Source organism: Saimiri boliviensis, chromosome 15 (assembly GCF_048565385.1).
Source record: "Saimiri boliviensis isolate mSaiBol1 chromosome 15, mSaiBol1.pri, whole genome shotgun sequence".
Classification (NCBI taxonomy): Eukaryota; Metazoa; Chordata; class Mammalia; order Primates; family Cebidae; genus Saimiri; species Saimiri boliviensis.
In genome coordinates, this window is record NC_133463.1 from 22,111,730 (window position 1) to 22,129,019 (window position 17,290).

Genomic DNA, 17,290 nt, shown 5'->3' on the forward strand with positions numbered 1-17,290 from the left:
TCACTGTCAGTGGATCAAAACGTTGTCACTGTACCCAAAAAACTTGCCATCAAAATGGGCATATAGGTCGGGCAAGGTGGCTCATGCCTATAATCCCAGCACTTTGGGAGGCCAAGGTTGATGGATCACCTGAAGTCAGGAGTTTGAGAGCGGCCTGGCCAACATGGTGAAACCTCATCTCTACTAAACAACAAAATTAGCTCAATGTGGTGGCACGTGCCTGTAATCTCAGCTACTTGGGAGGCTGAAGTGGGAGACTCACTTGAACCTAGGAGGCAGACATTGCAGAGAGCTAAGATCATGCCATTGTGCACCAGCCTGGGCAATAAGAGTGAAACTCCATCTCAAAAAAAAAAAAAAAAAAAAAAAAAAACAGGCCAGCATAGTGGCTCACGCCTGTAATTCCAGCACTTTGGGAGGCTGAGGCGGGGGGATCACTTGAGGTCAGGAGTTCAAGACCAACCTGGCCAACATGGTGAAACCCTGTTTCTACAAAAAATACAAAAATTAGCTGGGCATGGTAGTGCATGCCTGTAATCCCAGCTACGTGGAAGCCTGAGGTGGGAAAATTGCTTGAACCCAGTAGGCAGAGGTGTCAATGAACCGAGGTTGCAGTGAGCCAAGATCGCACCACTGCACTCCAGGCTGGGCAACAGAGCAAGACTCCATCTCAAAAAAAAAAAAAAAAAAGGGGGCTGAATGTATTTTGCATATGAGAAAGAAAAGGAAAAAAATGGGCATATAACAAACAACAACAAATTCATTAGCATCCCTTTAATTTTTTTATTTTTTAATTTTCACTTTTATAATTTAAAATTCTAAAATAAGTAATATTTTGTCAATTTTAAAATTTTAATATTGCATATGGAATTCCTTGAGAATCACAGAAAAATCGAAGCACATTCCAAACCTAAGTTTTTTCCTATTTGAACTCAGTTATTTGGGGACAAATCAATAACCACTTGTAAGGCACTGTTGTGTACCCGGCCTGATAACAAACTCAGGTGTTAAGTGTTCCTCGTTTCCATTGTTGTCATGCATTGTAACCGCCGAGTAAATAAGGACGCTTTTCCATATCCTTTAACGTTACCAGAAAGCAAACTGAAATAATTAGAGTGGCTTCACCTTAATCATTCACACCTAGGTACACTTTGAATGATTTTGTACCTCCTGTTACTTTTAACCACAAACAGCAAGACAGTAATTTAACACCTGCTCTCACTTTTCACACTGTTTCAAAAGAGAAAGCACAGTGTTTATTTTATAGAATCATCTGCTTATAACAATAAGACATTAAGTTATTTGACTCTCCATCTGTGTTTGGAAATGGAGAACGGAGGCAGAGCCACAAGTAATTGGTACTTTTTCAGAAGCAGACATCTCATCAATAAAATTAGAATTTTGATAAAGATCCTGTTAATCTCTTTGCTTATAACCTAGACTGTAACTCAAGAATAGAAAGTACTTTTTCTGTTACAGGTATTCCCATGTGCATATAAAGATAACACTTATGTTTACACCTCCAGGCAAACTGGCATCATTTACAACTTAAAACTGTAACGATGCCAAAATGTGACATGAATCATTCTCCCAAAATAGTTCTTCTGGCGTGGAAGAGGCTATCTTACAAATACAGACAGGGTATTTCTGCCATACTTTTTATTCCCGGGGCACCTGAGTGCAACATCTTGGAGTGGCAAGAGGGATTGTGCAGGATGTGTACTGGCCAGACACACAATCATCCAGTGAGAGGGAAATTAATTAAATAGCATTCACCAAGAAAAACTCTCAACTACTCCCTAAAATATACAGCTTTTTAAAATTTGGCAGCATAACCAGAAACATTTATTTCCATTATATAGCAAGCGAGTCCAATAGAATCACTCCCATATATATCTGTGTCTCTCTGTGTGTATATATGTATGTATATGTGCATATATATATATGCCTGTGTGTATATATGTGTGTATATGTGTGCCTGTGTGTATATATGTATATGTGTACCCGTGTGTATATATGTGTATATGTGTGCCTGTGTATATATATGTATATGTGTGCCTGTGTGTGTATATATGTATGTATATGTGTGCCTGTGTGTATATATATGTGTGTATATGTAGGCCTGTGTGTGTATGTATGTGTATGTATATGTGTGCCTGTGTGTATATATACGTATGTGTGCCTGTGTGTATATATGTGTGTATATGTGTGCCTGTGTGTATATATATGTGTGTATATGTAGGCCTGTGTGTATGTATATGTATGCATATATGTGCATGTGTATGTATATATGCATATATGTATATATACGCAGGCACACATATACATACATATAGACTATGTGTATGTTTATATATATAACTGTGTATTAGCTATATATAAAAGGTTGAATAAGGATTCACATTGCAAGGTCAGAGATCACCCACTCATCCATGCAATCTGTAATGCAAGGCACTGGGACAAAGAGGGGTCACTGCAAAGGTGAATAAAACTGGTGTATTGTCTTCCAGGAAAGAAATGTGTAAAACTCACTATGATCCAAGATTCAGTGAACAGGTGCAACAAGCACCAACAATATGCTGTGGATCGTGGGAGAAGAATGATGAGTAGTAATTAGCTGGGGATGGAAGACAGAGAAGCCTTCATGGACACTAGACACTAAAGGCTAAGCAGCACACACGGGCAAAGGCAAACCGATTTGAAAGTGCATGGTGTATTCAGGGAATTAACAAGTGACCACACTCAGGGAGAGGCAGAGAAGAGTGACCACCACCTCCCACACCCTAGTCCCTTCCTGGGGCCACCATGCAAACACAGCTGTGTGCAGCCTGCCAGCCCCTCTTCTCTGAGTGCCCTGGAGGGTGATGGCAGCACAGAACTGGCTTCCCCTACCATGCAATGGCATCTGGAAATGGTTTTCTGTGTTTCCCAGATGGCAGTAGAAGAACAAATCACCTCCACTGTGCTATTGAGGGCAGGCTCCAGCATATAGAACGGGAAGTCCGGTCAATCATCCTTGGGTCTTCTGAACACCTGTGTCTTTCCTCCTCCACCCTCTTCCCTCCTGCTTTTGCACTAGTCATTGGGATTCAGTGGAGTCCAGAGTACCAGACGCTGTCCAAAGCCTCTCTGTCCACCTCATTCCTGCTGTCCCCATCTCTTGGAAGTGGAAACAATTCCCTTTCTCATTCATTCTCTCTGTTGGGGGCAGAATTCACTGAAAGAACCACCATTCTGAACTGTGGTAGGCATCTTTCCTTTCTGCCTATTGAATTTCTATAGTAAAAGCAATTCCCCTTTGGGGGTCATCCCTATTGCACACAGTCCTGACAAACTGTCATTCATGGGGCCCCATTCTTCATGATTCATCAGTAGACCAGTGACCAACCCAGGCCACTCAGATGCCCTTCTCCCTGGATGATCTTCCCCTCGATGCCCACAGCTCAGTTCCTTCCTTTTTCCAGATCTCTGCTCAAATATTACCCCTCACAGAAGCCATAGTGTTCCACACATCTACACATGACACCTGCCACCTGCTTCCATCCTGCTGTCACCCACCCTGCTGCAATTTTCATTAGGGGGCCCACCACTGCACCACATACATTTATATATTTGCTCATTGTCTGACTCTCTTACTGGAAGTTCAGCTCATTGAGAACGAGGACTGTTTTTCTCACTGATGCGTTATCAGTGCCTAAGCAGTGCTGACTATAAGCACTAATAACGCATTCATTGAATGGAGAAGGGATGAAGACATGGACTTCGAATCTTGGGTGAAATAACAGAAGCAGCTGCAGCTTCGTCCTTAGCAGAGTCTTGAAGAGTCAGTCATCCGTAGGCTCCTGGTGCTAGACCCCAGGGCTGCCCTGCCACACTGAGCATCTCTACCTCCCCCAATCCCATCCCAACAGAGTTCTTGCTTTACAGAGTTGGCCCCTATAGTTTCCAGTCACAGATCCCTGACTCTTACCTTCTCCAGGCTCTCCACAGGACACCACCATCCCAGGTGCGTTTGCTGGGTCCTCAGAGTCTCCTTATAGCTGACCTAAGTTTACTGTTCCCTCATCTGAACTCGGTCTCTAAATTATCACCCTCTGATTCCAAGTAACACCCCACCCCCAGCTCACTGCTCATTGCCCATGGCTCCCCCATATTCCCTCTGGTGTGGAACCCACTTTCTCAGCTGACACACATGGCAGTGAACGCTGCTGAGAACTGCGCCCAGAGTGGTTTAAGGTTACAAGTATAATATAGGTCCAGTCTCAGGGTCTGGGACTGCACCCAGAATGATGCCACAGAAAAACAGTTTTTGCACATGCTTAAGTCCTCAAATGACTATTAACCCTGCTGTGAGGCATCAGGAGAGGAGGCCATCCTCTTGTATGTGTTTGGTGACACAGTGCTGCTGATAACAAGAGGACACGAAGAACAATCTTTGTGTCACCACGATACCACAACAGTGATATCAACTCTCTTTCAACTTGCATATTCCCTGGAAAATGGCCAAAGTACTTTAAGAACCAGAGCCCCGTATTTAAAGAAAATATTCCAACTCATTCCTTCCACTCACAAGCACAGGCAGATAAGAGGCCTTTGATCTCAGTTATTTTGAGCAGCAATTTTTTTTAATTTTAAGTGATTCAGTTATTTTGACACAGGCCTGACAGCAAAAGAACAGCTGCCATGGCAGTCAGGGAATAGTCTATCACTGTGCTGAAACATCCAGAGAGCATCTCAGGTCACAAATGAGAGGGGAAGAGGGTTTCAGTAGATTTGGAGAGCTTTCTCCTCGCTGCCACAGAGAGAAATCATTGGTTGAAATTCACTAACTTCCTTTAGAAATATTTTCAAAGAGTTCTGAAAATTATTTAGAGAATAATGTGTTCCCTAAAGGGAACAAACAAACGTATAAAGCAGCAGCAAGTTATGCTTAATTAGCATCTGGGGCATGGAAGGGGAACAGGTTTAATGTGCTGCAGCTTTAAAATATCAAATTATCACTTGTGAGTGACCAGTGTCAATACACTCCATCAGATCCTCAAGAAGGACCATAGCATGTTATCTGGAAGGCATGAAAAATATTAGACCAAATTTTTTAAATTATATTTTGGAAGAAAAAAATTTTCATAGAAAGTTAAGAATCAATCCCCTTACAACACAAACAAAAAATGGATGGGATTCATCAAAATGTAAATGAACTCATGAAAAACTTTAACCTCACAAGTTGTCAAAGAAATAGAAGCTGCAGCTGGGCATGGTGGCTCATGCTTATAATCCTAGCACTTTGGGAGGCCACAGTGGGAAGATCATTTGAGTTCAGGAGTTTGAGGCCAACCTGGGCAACATAGTGAGACCTAGTTCTCTATAGAAAAATTAAAAATTAGCCAGGTGTGGTGGCGCATGCCTGTAGTCCCAGGTACTCAGGAGGTTGAGACAGGAAGAGGGAGTGAGACTCACAGTTGAGGCTGCAGTTCGCTGTAATTGTGCCACTGCAACCCAGACTGGGTGACCCAGTAAGACCCCGTCTCAAGAAAAAGAAAGAAAGAAGAAAAGAAAGAAGGAGGGAAGGAAGGAAGGAAGGAAAAAAGAAAAAAGAAAGAGAAAGAAGCTGCAAACAAGGAGATTCAATTCTAATTTAATAAACTCACAGAGACTGAAGTACTACTCAGCGCAGAAACAAAATGAGTTAGTTACTCTTATTCACTGCTGGTACAAAGTTACACAATCCAGCTTTTAGACCATAATTCATATATGTATGTGTGTGTATATATATATATATATATATATATATATATATATATATATATACACACACATACATTATGGTGACATTTATCATTATGTTATATATAACATTAATAATATGATTATTAACTAAATTTTGAGACACAATGTGGCTATTAATCTTAATATTTATGAAGAGTTTTTATAGCTTAAAGAAATCTTATTTTAAAATAAGTGAAAGTAAAGGATACAAAATTATTTGAAAATGTGGTCATGATTATATAAACCTTCAAAAAAAAAGACTGGGCTGCGAGCTCAGACCTGCAATCTCAGCATTTTGCAAGGCCAAAGTTGGTGGATTGCTTGAGCTCAGTTCAGGACCAGCCTGGGCAACATAGCAAGACCTGATCTCTACAAAAAATACTAAAATTAGCTGAGTGTGATGACATGCAACTGTAGTCCTGGTTACTCAGGAGACTGAGGTGAGAGGATCACTTCAGTCTAGGATTTTGAGGCTGCAGTGAGCTGTGATCCCGTCACTGCACTCCAGCCTGGACAACAGAGTGAGACCGTGTCTCAAACAAACAAACAAATCAAAGGAGAAAAAAAAAAAAAAAAAAAAAAAAACATCTAGCAGGAAACAATTGTAGAAAACATTTCTGAGCAGGCACTTTACCAAAAAAGATACATAAATGGCAAATAAGTTCACATGAAAGATATTCAGCATCATTAGTCGTCAGTGAAGTACAAATGCAAACCACAATGATATACCACTAAACACCTGTCTGAATGGTTAAAATTAAAAAGACAGACCATACTAAGTGTTCCTGAGGATGTGATGCAAACTACAACTGTCATACCCTGCTGGTGGGAATGTAAAATTGGTGCAACCACTTTGGAGAACATTTCAGTAGTGTCTTAATGAGTCAAACATATATATATGACATGATTCAACCATTCCATGGCCAGGTATTGTCACAAATTAAATGAAAACATACGTCCATACAAATGTTCAAAGAAGCCTTATTTGTAGTAATGAAAAACTGGAAACAACCAAAACATCTATCTAGAGATGAAGGGATAAACAAATTGTAGTATGCACATACAATGGAATATTACTTAGTAATACAAAGAAATGAACTACTGATACTTGCTAAAATATGGAGCAATCTCAAAATAATTATGTTGAGTAAAAGAAAGCAGACATAAAAGAGTACACACTAGATGATTCGATTTATGAAATTCTAGAAAACACAAATGATTCCACAGTAATAGGAAACCAGAACACTGGTACCTGGGGACTGAGGAGGCCAGGCAGAAAGAGGGATTTCAAACAGGCCCAAGAATGCTTTCGGCAATGTTAGGTCTGGATCTGTTTGCCATCTTGATTCTGGTGATGCCTTTACTGGGTGTGTCTGAGTGTGTGTGTGTGTGTGTGTGTGTGTGGTGGTGGTGGTGGTCCTCACTTATCCTTGATTTCACTTTCCAAGGTAATATCAGTTACCCACGGTCAACTGCAGTCCAAAAATATTAAATGGAAAATTCCAGAAATCAACAATTTCTAAGTTTTAAATCCCATGTAGTTCTGAGTAGCCTGATGAAATTTCACACTGTTCAGCTCTGTCCCCACCGGGGACGTGAATCCTCCCTTTGTCCAGCGTCCCAACTGTGTCTATGCCACCCACACATTAGTCATCAGCATATCTGCTCCTGACATTTGACCATCAACATCGTCATGATGCCGATGGTCTTCTTCTGGATGCCAGAAGCAGAAGTTCCTCCTCTGAGTGTCATTAGAAGGTCAACTGTCCACAACTGTCAACTGTGGCTACGTCATTCATCTCCCTTCATCCCATCACATAGACATTTTATCATCTCACGTCACCACAAGAACGGTGAGGAGAGTACAACAAGATATTTTGAGAAAGAGACCACATTCACATAAATTGTATTATTGTATATTCTTGCAATTGTTCCATTTTATTATTGTGGTTAATCTCCTACTGTGACTAATTTATAAATTAAACTTTGTTATAGGTATGTATACACAGGAAAAGACAGTGTATATAGAATTCAGCTCTATATGAGGTTTTAGACACTCATTGGGGGTATCCCCTGAAGACAATGGGGGAGTACTGCATATATATACATATGTATGGGTGTGTGTATGTGTGTATGTGTTAAACCTTTTCAAATTGTATATTTAATTATGTACAGTTTATTTTATGTCAATTTTATCTCAGGAATAAAAGGGAGGACCAAAGATCTAAAAGCAGATTCTGGAAATGGTTGCACAACTCTATACATTACCAAAAATCACTGAGTTGTATACTTTGAGTGGCTAAACATGGTATATAAAGTATGCTTCCAGAAAGTCATTTCAAGAAAACAAAACGGACTAGAAGGAAACGTATTCATGTGTTAAAAGTTGTTAGCTCAGGATAGTGAAATTACAATGGGTATTTTTTTGGTGTTTTCCTTATAACTTTTCTTATTTTCAGGTTTTTCTAATTGAATACATGTTAAAATAAGCAAAAAAAAAATTTAAATGTATCTTTGAAAATTAGTAGTACCTTTATGTTATTCAGCTACTAATACTCCAGCCATCAAATGTATTATCTTTTTACAAACTTAGGACAAATCAGGTTTTTTTTAACTTGAAGGAGGCCTTTACAGGTGAATCAACTTGTTTTATTTGATCTTATTTCTATAGCATTTCTTGCAAGGGCACCTGACACATACTGAACACCAATAATCTCTGAGGAATGTAAGTATAGGACAGTATTTGTAAAGCAATCCTCCCACTTCCCATTTTCCATAAGATTGATCTGCCCAGTACTTCAAGATGACTTCTTATAGGCTAAACTATTATAACAAGTCAAAGGTTAACAAATTACCAGCAGATCTGTAAATACAGATTTATTGGAAAAGAGCTATACAGATTTATTTATGTATTGTGTGTGGCTACGTACACTAAAACAGCAGAGGTGAGTGATTGCAGCAGACACGGTACAGCCCACAAAGATAAAGTTAAGATAGTTACTATCTGCCCTTTTATAGAAAAAGTTTTCTGACCCTTATAATAAATCATGACAGTCTTTTATTGAGCATTTACTGTGTTCCAGATATCAGTAAAAGGTTTGCATACATTATTTATTTTAATTTTCACCCCTAAGGTTGTTATAATTATTTAAGCTGTGACTATAAACCACAGAAGTATAAGTAAATTTTTGTTTCTATGCATATAGGAAAAAGTCATTTCTCTATAAAGGTTATATTTTTAACATGTTGACTATCAGGAATAAAATTATGCATGGAAATCAAAAGACTATTTGCAAAAAAGAAAATTTGTAAAATCAATTTTTCCAGAGCTGACGGTATCTCAAAGGTTCAACTTACAAAGATGTAAACCAAAAGCGGTATTTTAACTGAACTATAATTCATCCTGAAGTAAAATAGAATCAGAATTGTTATTTAATGACTACCTTTCAGAAACTACACTAGGTACTTCACATTACTCGTACCATCAACACTAACAACCTTATGGGAAAAAAATTGTCATTTTCAATTTACAAATGAGAAAGCTGAGTCCCTGAGAAGTTAAGGAGATCAGCAATTAGTAAGTGATAGAACCCAAATTAGAACTTGACTTTATCTGAACCCGCAGCCTGTCCTCTTTTCATTTAGGGGCACATTTCTCCAAAACACAAAGGCATCAAAATTTTAATAATAAGAAGCTTAATTAAACTAAAAAGCTTCCGCACAGCAAAAGAAATATTCAACAGAGTTAACAGTCAACCTGCAGAATAGGAGAAAATATTTGCAAAACTCTATATACAACAGGGGACTGATATCCAGAACGTATAAGGAACTGAAAGAACGACCACCAAAATAATGCAAAATAATAAAAAGTAGGCAAAGGATGTGAATAGATACTTTTCAACAGAAGGCATATAAATAGCCTACAGGCATATGAAAAAAGTGTTCAACATCATTAATAATCAGAGAAATGCAATTAAAATCAAAGTGAGATATCATCTTATACCAGCCAGAATGGCTATTACTAAAAACAAAAAAATACCAGATGTTGGCAAGGATACAGAGAAAAGGGAACTCTTATACACTGTTCATGGGAATGTAAATTAGTAAAGCCACTATAGAAAACAGTATGGAGATTTCTTGAAGAACTAAAACTAAAACTAACATTTGATCTAGCAATCCCACTACTGGGGTGTCTATCCAAAGGAAAGAAAATCAATATATCAAAGGGATATTTGTCCTCAAATATTTATCACTGCACTAGTCACAATAGCAAAGATACAGAATCAACCAAGGTGCCCATCAATGGAGGAGTGGATAAAGAAAGCATGGTACATATACACAAAGAATACTATTCAGACATAAAAAATAAAATTTGCAGCAACATAAATGGAATTGGAGTCCATTATCCTCCTAAGTGGAACAAGCCAGACATAGAAAGACAAATACCACATGTTCTCACTTATAAATGGGAGCTAAATAATGTGTATACACATGGACGTAGATTGTGGAATAATAGACAATAGAGATTCAGAAGGGTAAGGGTGGGTGGTGGATGATGATAGATTACTTAATGAGTACAATGTATGTTATTTGGATGACAGATACCTTAAAAGCCCTAACTTCATCACTATGCCATCTATCTATGTATTATCCAATTACCCAAAACACCCTAAAATTACACTCGTACCCCATAAATTTATACAAATAAAAGAGAAGCATACAGAGCTCTGCTACTGAAAAAAATAGTCACATAAGAGCTGAAAATCTCAAAATATTTTTGGAGCTGTTCGTAGCAGGAGGCTTAAAAGCATTCTAAATGAAAAAGAAGCTCTGTATTAGATTTCTGTTTCCAGTTTTATCACTAATTGGCTGCCATAAGGATGGCAGGGAAATGTACATTATCTGGAAAATACGTGCCAAATATGTCGCATGCCATTTACTTCAGTAATTATGGTGAAGCCTCAGAAGAGCATACCAGCTGTTAAGAGCAACTTAAATTTATCTCCTGGGAAGGCTAAGTCACTGCCAGGAAGCACCTTCCAGGTAAACAGGCATCTGTGTGATACACTATGCTTTCCATGCACTTGAAGAAGCATGATTTCTATCGGAAAGATCCAAGTTCAGAGCAGCACCGATGCACAACTGGGAAGATGTCTTGTGCAAATGTCCCTACAGTCAGTGGCATCACCATGGCCATCCACTGGAGTTTATAGACATTTGAGTGATATAAACCCTTTAGGACATCTTTAATGCTACCCTGTTTTTGGCATCAATCCATAGGAATCTGTCTTGGTGCACTTTAAGTAAGGCTGGCAGCACTAGGGTTCCTTGTAAAGTTTATTCTTGAATTCAGAGACATGTTAGTAGTCAAAGTCAACAGTCACTGTGAATAGAACTGTTACTATAAGATAATATTGGGCATTTATTGTCTGTAAGACACTGTGCTAAAACCTTTATATGTATTTTCTTATTTAATCTTCACTTCAACCTTATGTAATAGGTACTATTATTATCCTAACTTAAAATATTTTCCTTTGTAACCACTTCATCAATGAAAAGATATAATAAATTCATCTGAACTATAAATAGATAACATTAAACACCAGAGCCTGTTGGGGGGTTGAGGGCAAGAGGAGGGAGAGCATTAGGACAAATACCTAATGCATGCGGTACTTAAAACTGAGATGATGGGTTGATGGGTACAAACCACCATGGCATGTGTATACCTATGTAACAAACTTGCATGTTCTACACATGTATCCCAGAACTTAAAGTATAATAAAAGAATAAACATCAAAAATTGTAAGTCATATAAAAAAGTTTTAAAAAAGAATAGATAGTCCAACCTGGCACAGTGGCTCACACCTGTAATCCCAACACCTTGAGAGGACAAGGTGGGAGGATTGCTTGAGCCCAGGGGTTCAAGACCAGCCTGGGCAATATAGCAAGACCCCATATCTACAATTTTAAAATTAGCTGGGGTAGTGGCATGCACCCGTGGTCCCAACTACTCAGGAGGCTGAGGAGGGAGGATATATTGGGCCCAGGAGGTCAAGGCTGCAGTGAGCCATGTTCTTGCAACTGCACTCCAGCCTGGGACACCTATTAAGACCTTGCCTCAAAAAAAAAAAAAAAAAAAGAATAGGTAATCCCTGTGTTTTTGTTGTCTAACAATAAGGAAGATAACTTATGAATACAGTTCTACTTACTAAGTTAACATGCCTAAGCTTTTTGTATTTCTTCTATCACACAGTACAAGTATTGATTGACTTACGACCTATGCAACTTACGACCATTCAAATTTATGACCACAATCGCCAGCCATGACTGCTCCGCATCTTGCAGCGCAAACGTTGCCCAGCTGGGCGTTCGGCAGTGTGGACCAGCTTCCGGCAGCACTACCATCTCTGTGTGCACCATTTCAGCTGTTATCCCAGACGCGGTACAGCAATTTGTGTTTTGTGTCTTGGATATTTTTCATCAAACCCCTCCCAAGATGTCCACCAAGAGGAAATTGTCTTTGTCTACACCTCAGCCTGCCAAGAAGGAGAGAAAGGCCATCGACCTCCACACGAAAATGAAGAATTGAACGGATGGCGCACGATGTGTTTCGTCTGTGTCGTGAAATTTATGAAGAAAAAAAGAAACATACAGTTCAGACAAAGCTCACCAAGTTTATGAAAAAACCACCTTCAGTAACCCCAACTGCTGCCTCAGATGACGACATCAACGATCCGCAGCCAAGCACCAGCGGCCAATAAAAAGTTTCGTACATGTTCATATATTTTGATATGTTTTGCAACTGGCAAAATGTTTCCTATGGTATTTTTTTTTTTTTTTTGAGACGGAGTTTCGCTCTCGTTACCCAGGCTGGAGTGCAATGGCGCGATCTCGGCTCACCGCAACCTCCGCCTCCTGGGTTCAGGCAATTCTCCTGCCTCAGCCTCCTAAGTAGCTGGGATTACAGGCACGCGCCACCACGCCCAGCTAGTTTTTTGTATTTTTAGTAGAGACGGGGTTTCACTATGTTGACCAAGATGGTCTCAATCTCTCGACCTCATGATCCACCCGCCTCGGCCTCCGAAAGTGCTGAGATTACAGGCTTGAGCCACCGCGCCTGGCCTTCCTATGGTATTTTTTACACCTGTATTTTGTATTTTTGTATGCCCCTGTATTTTGTAATTTTGTATGTTTTGCAAATATTAAACCAGTTGTACTGGTAATGCAGTGTTTTACTTAAACATGACGAATGTAAAAATAAGAAACAAAATGGTGTAGAGATGATACAAATGGCATAAAATGAACAAAGAGAATTATGATATATAACAATAATGAAAGACAATTATGATAAAATATGACTTAAAGATTTTTATAACATCATTTCACAGTATTGTACATATAGCCTACTCAACTTACGACCAAATTGTGTTATGACCGGCCTGTCGGAACCAATCGTGGTCATAAGTCGAGCACTAGCTGTACTTCAACTTATGGTAGTAGAAAAAAATTCTTATTTAGAAGGTGGGGTATTCTACACTCTACTCTTATGAAAAACACAAAAAGGCCAAATGACCCACCTAATACCAGGCATTTTGTTTAAAAAAAAATTTTTTTAAGTAATGTTCAGTTTCCTCAGGGCACTTATGACTCAACTCATATTCAAGAGGTTTGTAGGAGTATTGGCTTCAGCATCAGATGTCTGTGTAGGTCTCTATCAGGAACTGGCTCTGTGATCCTAGACAAGTTACTTAATCCCACTGGATGTGCTTCCTTATCTATAAATAGCAGATCATAATTTACCTACTTCCAACAATAACTGAGGGGAGTAAATGAGCTAACGTACATAAAACCTTTCACACTAAGTGCTCATTAATGTCAGCTATAACAATGACCATTATTATTACTTCTATTATTATATATAACTTCATAGTTAAAATTATTATTCTGAGACTATATGTCTTTAAAGTATCTTCAGATTCATGTGTACTAAAAAATTATAGATAGAATGAAAAAGACCTACTATGTGATAACACAGTAGGATGACTATAATCAATAATAACTAATTGTATTATTTTAAAATAAGTTTTAAAATGCAATTGGATTGTTTGTAACTCAAAGGGTAAATGCTTGAAGGGATACCCCATTCTCCATTGTGTGTTTATTTCATATTGCATGCCTATAGCAAAACAGCTCAGGCACTCCATAAATATATATACCTACTCCATACCCACAAAAATATTTTTAAATAATTTTTTAAATGCTTTTAAAGTATCTTCAGAACCACAAAAGGATGATAATGATGATGATGTCAATTTTACGGTTAACTTTGTTTTTTTTTTTTTTTGGTTACCAAAATCTTCAAAAACGGAATTTACATATCTGGTTGTCAGACAATTGGAATAGTCAATTACTCAAAACACTCTATTACCGAATCATTAATCAATCAGTAGTTACTTGTTGAAATCATACTATGTAAAATACCTTGTCTTAAATATTATGAGTGATAAAGAGAGCCATGCCCCTTCCTAAAAAGAGTATATGATCTATATGGAGAATGAAATGATAATTGGGGCGGAGATTCATCATTACACATTTGTGCAAGACCATAAGATGTACACCACGAGTGAATCCTTATGTAAATTATGAACCCTGGACAACAAGGATGTGGCAATGGAAGTTCATCTCTTGTAATGAATGTACCTCTCTGATGAGACTATTAATAATGGAGGAGGCTATACATGAGGGCAGGGAATACATGGAAAATCTTTGTACCTTTCTCTCAATGTTGCTGTGAACCTAAAACTCTACAAAATAAGATATTTTTTAACCTAAAAAGTTACACCTAGATTAAAGTCTATTTTTTTAGAAAGGTAAGACCATAGTTTGGGAGAAAATATTTGCAAAGATTCATACCCAGAATACATAATGAGTTCTTACAACTCAATAAGTAGAAAATTAAAACACTAATAGAGAAATGGGCAAAAATTTTGGACAGCTATATTATCAAAGAAGGTATCAAGATGGAAAATAATCTACGCAAAAATATCTAACACCATTGATCACTGGATAAGTGAAAATAAAAGCAATGAGATACTGCTATCACTAGAATGGCTAAAATTAGAAAGACTGACCATACCAAGTAGTAGCAAGGATGTGGAGCAACTAGAACTCTCATACATTGCTGGTGGGAATATAAGAAAGCACAACCATGATGGAAAATAGTTTGGCAGTTTCTTAGAAACTTAAACATACAGGCCGGCATGGTAGCTCACACCTGTAATCCCAGCACTTTGGGAGGCCAAGATGGGCAGATCACCTGAGGTCAGGAGTTCAAGACCAGCCTGGCCAACATAGTGAAACCCTGTCTCTGCTAAACATACAAAAATTAGCCAGGCATGGAGGTGTGTGCCTGTAATCCCAGCTAACCAGGAGGCTGAGGCAGGAGAATCGCTGGAATTCGGGAGGCAGAGGCTGCAGTGAGCTGAGATCATGCCACTGCACTCCAACCTCGGTGACAGAGCAAGAAGAAAAGAAAGAAAGAGAGAGAGAGAGAGAGAGGAAGGAAGGAAAGAGGGAAGGAAGGAGGGAAGGAAGGGAGGAAGAAGGGAGGGAGGGAGGAAGGGAAGTTAAATATACATTTACCATATGACTCAGCAATTCCATTCTTATAGTACCCAAGATAAATTAAAATACATGTTTACACAACTAGTGGTTTTGCGAGGCACGAATGGGGTGGAGGTTGCATAATGGCACAAGCAGACTTTTTGGGTGATGGAAACATTCTGTATCTTGATGGTGATGGTAAATATAGGACTATAGATATTTGTCAAACCATATCAAATTCTGTGGTTAAATTTAGTAAATCGTATGTTAAAATTATGTTTCAATAAAATTGATGCAAAAAAATATAATTATTGAATAAGTTATTCTATGATAAATGCTACAGTGGTTCCAATAACTATAGACTTTAGGGGACAGAAAAGGAAGAAGAGAATGAATACTTATAAAGTGGTTCCTGTGTGCTTTTTAAACACAGTAGTAAGTCCTGACAACAAATTATCTGAAAGGCAAGTTTAGTTAGTTTGCACTTTGAAGAAAGTGTCTGACCTGTGAAATAGTAAGAAATGCATCCAAGTCACAAAACTAGTAAGCAGTATATTCAAGCCCAAGTCTGTCTGATTTTGAAATCCAAGTACTACACTACACCACATAGCTTCCCATATAATTTAAATACAGCCACAAATGAAATCACTCTTTAACCCCACAAATATCAAAAGCAAACCACCCAAAAAAAATCAAATCACCATTACTGTTCTCCTAATGATATTAATTTGTGCAAAAGCCAAATAATGCATAAGAAATCTCAACACCAAGTCCTAATCTTTTAAATAGAGAATCCTGAATAGCCATAGAAGCTATTATAATTTTCAGAGCAAAGTTATCATAGAGATGTTTGCATAAATACTCTATGTGAAATTTTCAGATTTACTCATACATTTTATCAAATTCTCAAGGACACTTCTGGAGTAATCTCAGCACTTACAGAACATTAATTCTGAGGCCTGACTAGAGAAAATATAGCTATTATGTAATAGTTAATAGTTCAAAATGGAAAGTTAATATACTTCTAAAAATATCAAAGAAACTGGTATATAAAAATGTCAACTGTGTTCACCAAAAATTGCTTCTAGCTGTATCTAATTATCTCATACTCTCTTTAAGAGTTCTGCATTTCATATCAGGGATGGCCTGAATAAGTAACATTATTTCATATGTGGCAACTGTTTAGCTTATTCTCAATGGTACAGCTTTATCATGATCTCATAAACTTTATGACCCATCCAATCCCTCAATTTTCAACTACTATCAGGAAGTTTGACTAATAGGCAAATATGCTGAGGGAACAAAAAACGAATACTAAGAGTATGTTAAAAAAAATAATCCTAAGCTGTGCCTAGCAGGCTTCAGTGCTTAAGCTACAACATTTACCTAATATGATGTATCGAATTTTCACAAGCGCCAAGCATCTTTGCAGCTCATCTAATGGAGTTTGGGTAATGCTAGTCATTAGTAAGAAAACTTAGAAACGGAGAGAGAGATCCAAGATGGCTGATCACTAGCAGCTCGGGATTGTAGCTCCCAGTGAAAACGCAAAGAACGAGAGGACGCCACACCTTCACATGAATTCTTGTTGCTCACACACCAGGAGATTCCCAGCAGAGGAGCCCCACGGGTCGCCAGCGCGACTCTTGTGACCGGCGAGGCGGTTTTGCCGGTGCCTCGGGGCGTCGGTTCTTGGTGCAGAGTCAGAAAAGCACCATCAATCTTAACGCCGCTGATTTAGTCGGTGCAGTGGGTTGCTCAGATTTCGGCGCTGAGAATCAGTAAGTTGGACGTCCACTCAGAAACCCAATTACAAAGACGGTAATTATAAAGACCACAGATGGATAAATCTACAACGAAGGGAAGAAAACAGCCAAAAAAGGCTGAGAATACCCAAGATCAGAACGCCTCTCCCTTGGCA

The 17,290-nt window shown here is 38.5% G+C and overlaps 1 protein-coding gene across 3 annotated transcripts in view; it reads right to left on the reverse strand.

Annotated features, from left to right (window-relative positions):
• The window catches only part of SLCO5A1 (solute carrier organic anion transporter family member 5A1), a 153,775-nt gene that overhangs the window by 88,826 nt on the left and 47,659 nt on the right, over positions 1 to 17,290 (reverse strand). The window lies entirely within an intron of this gene.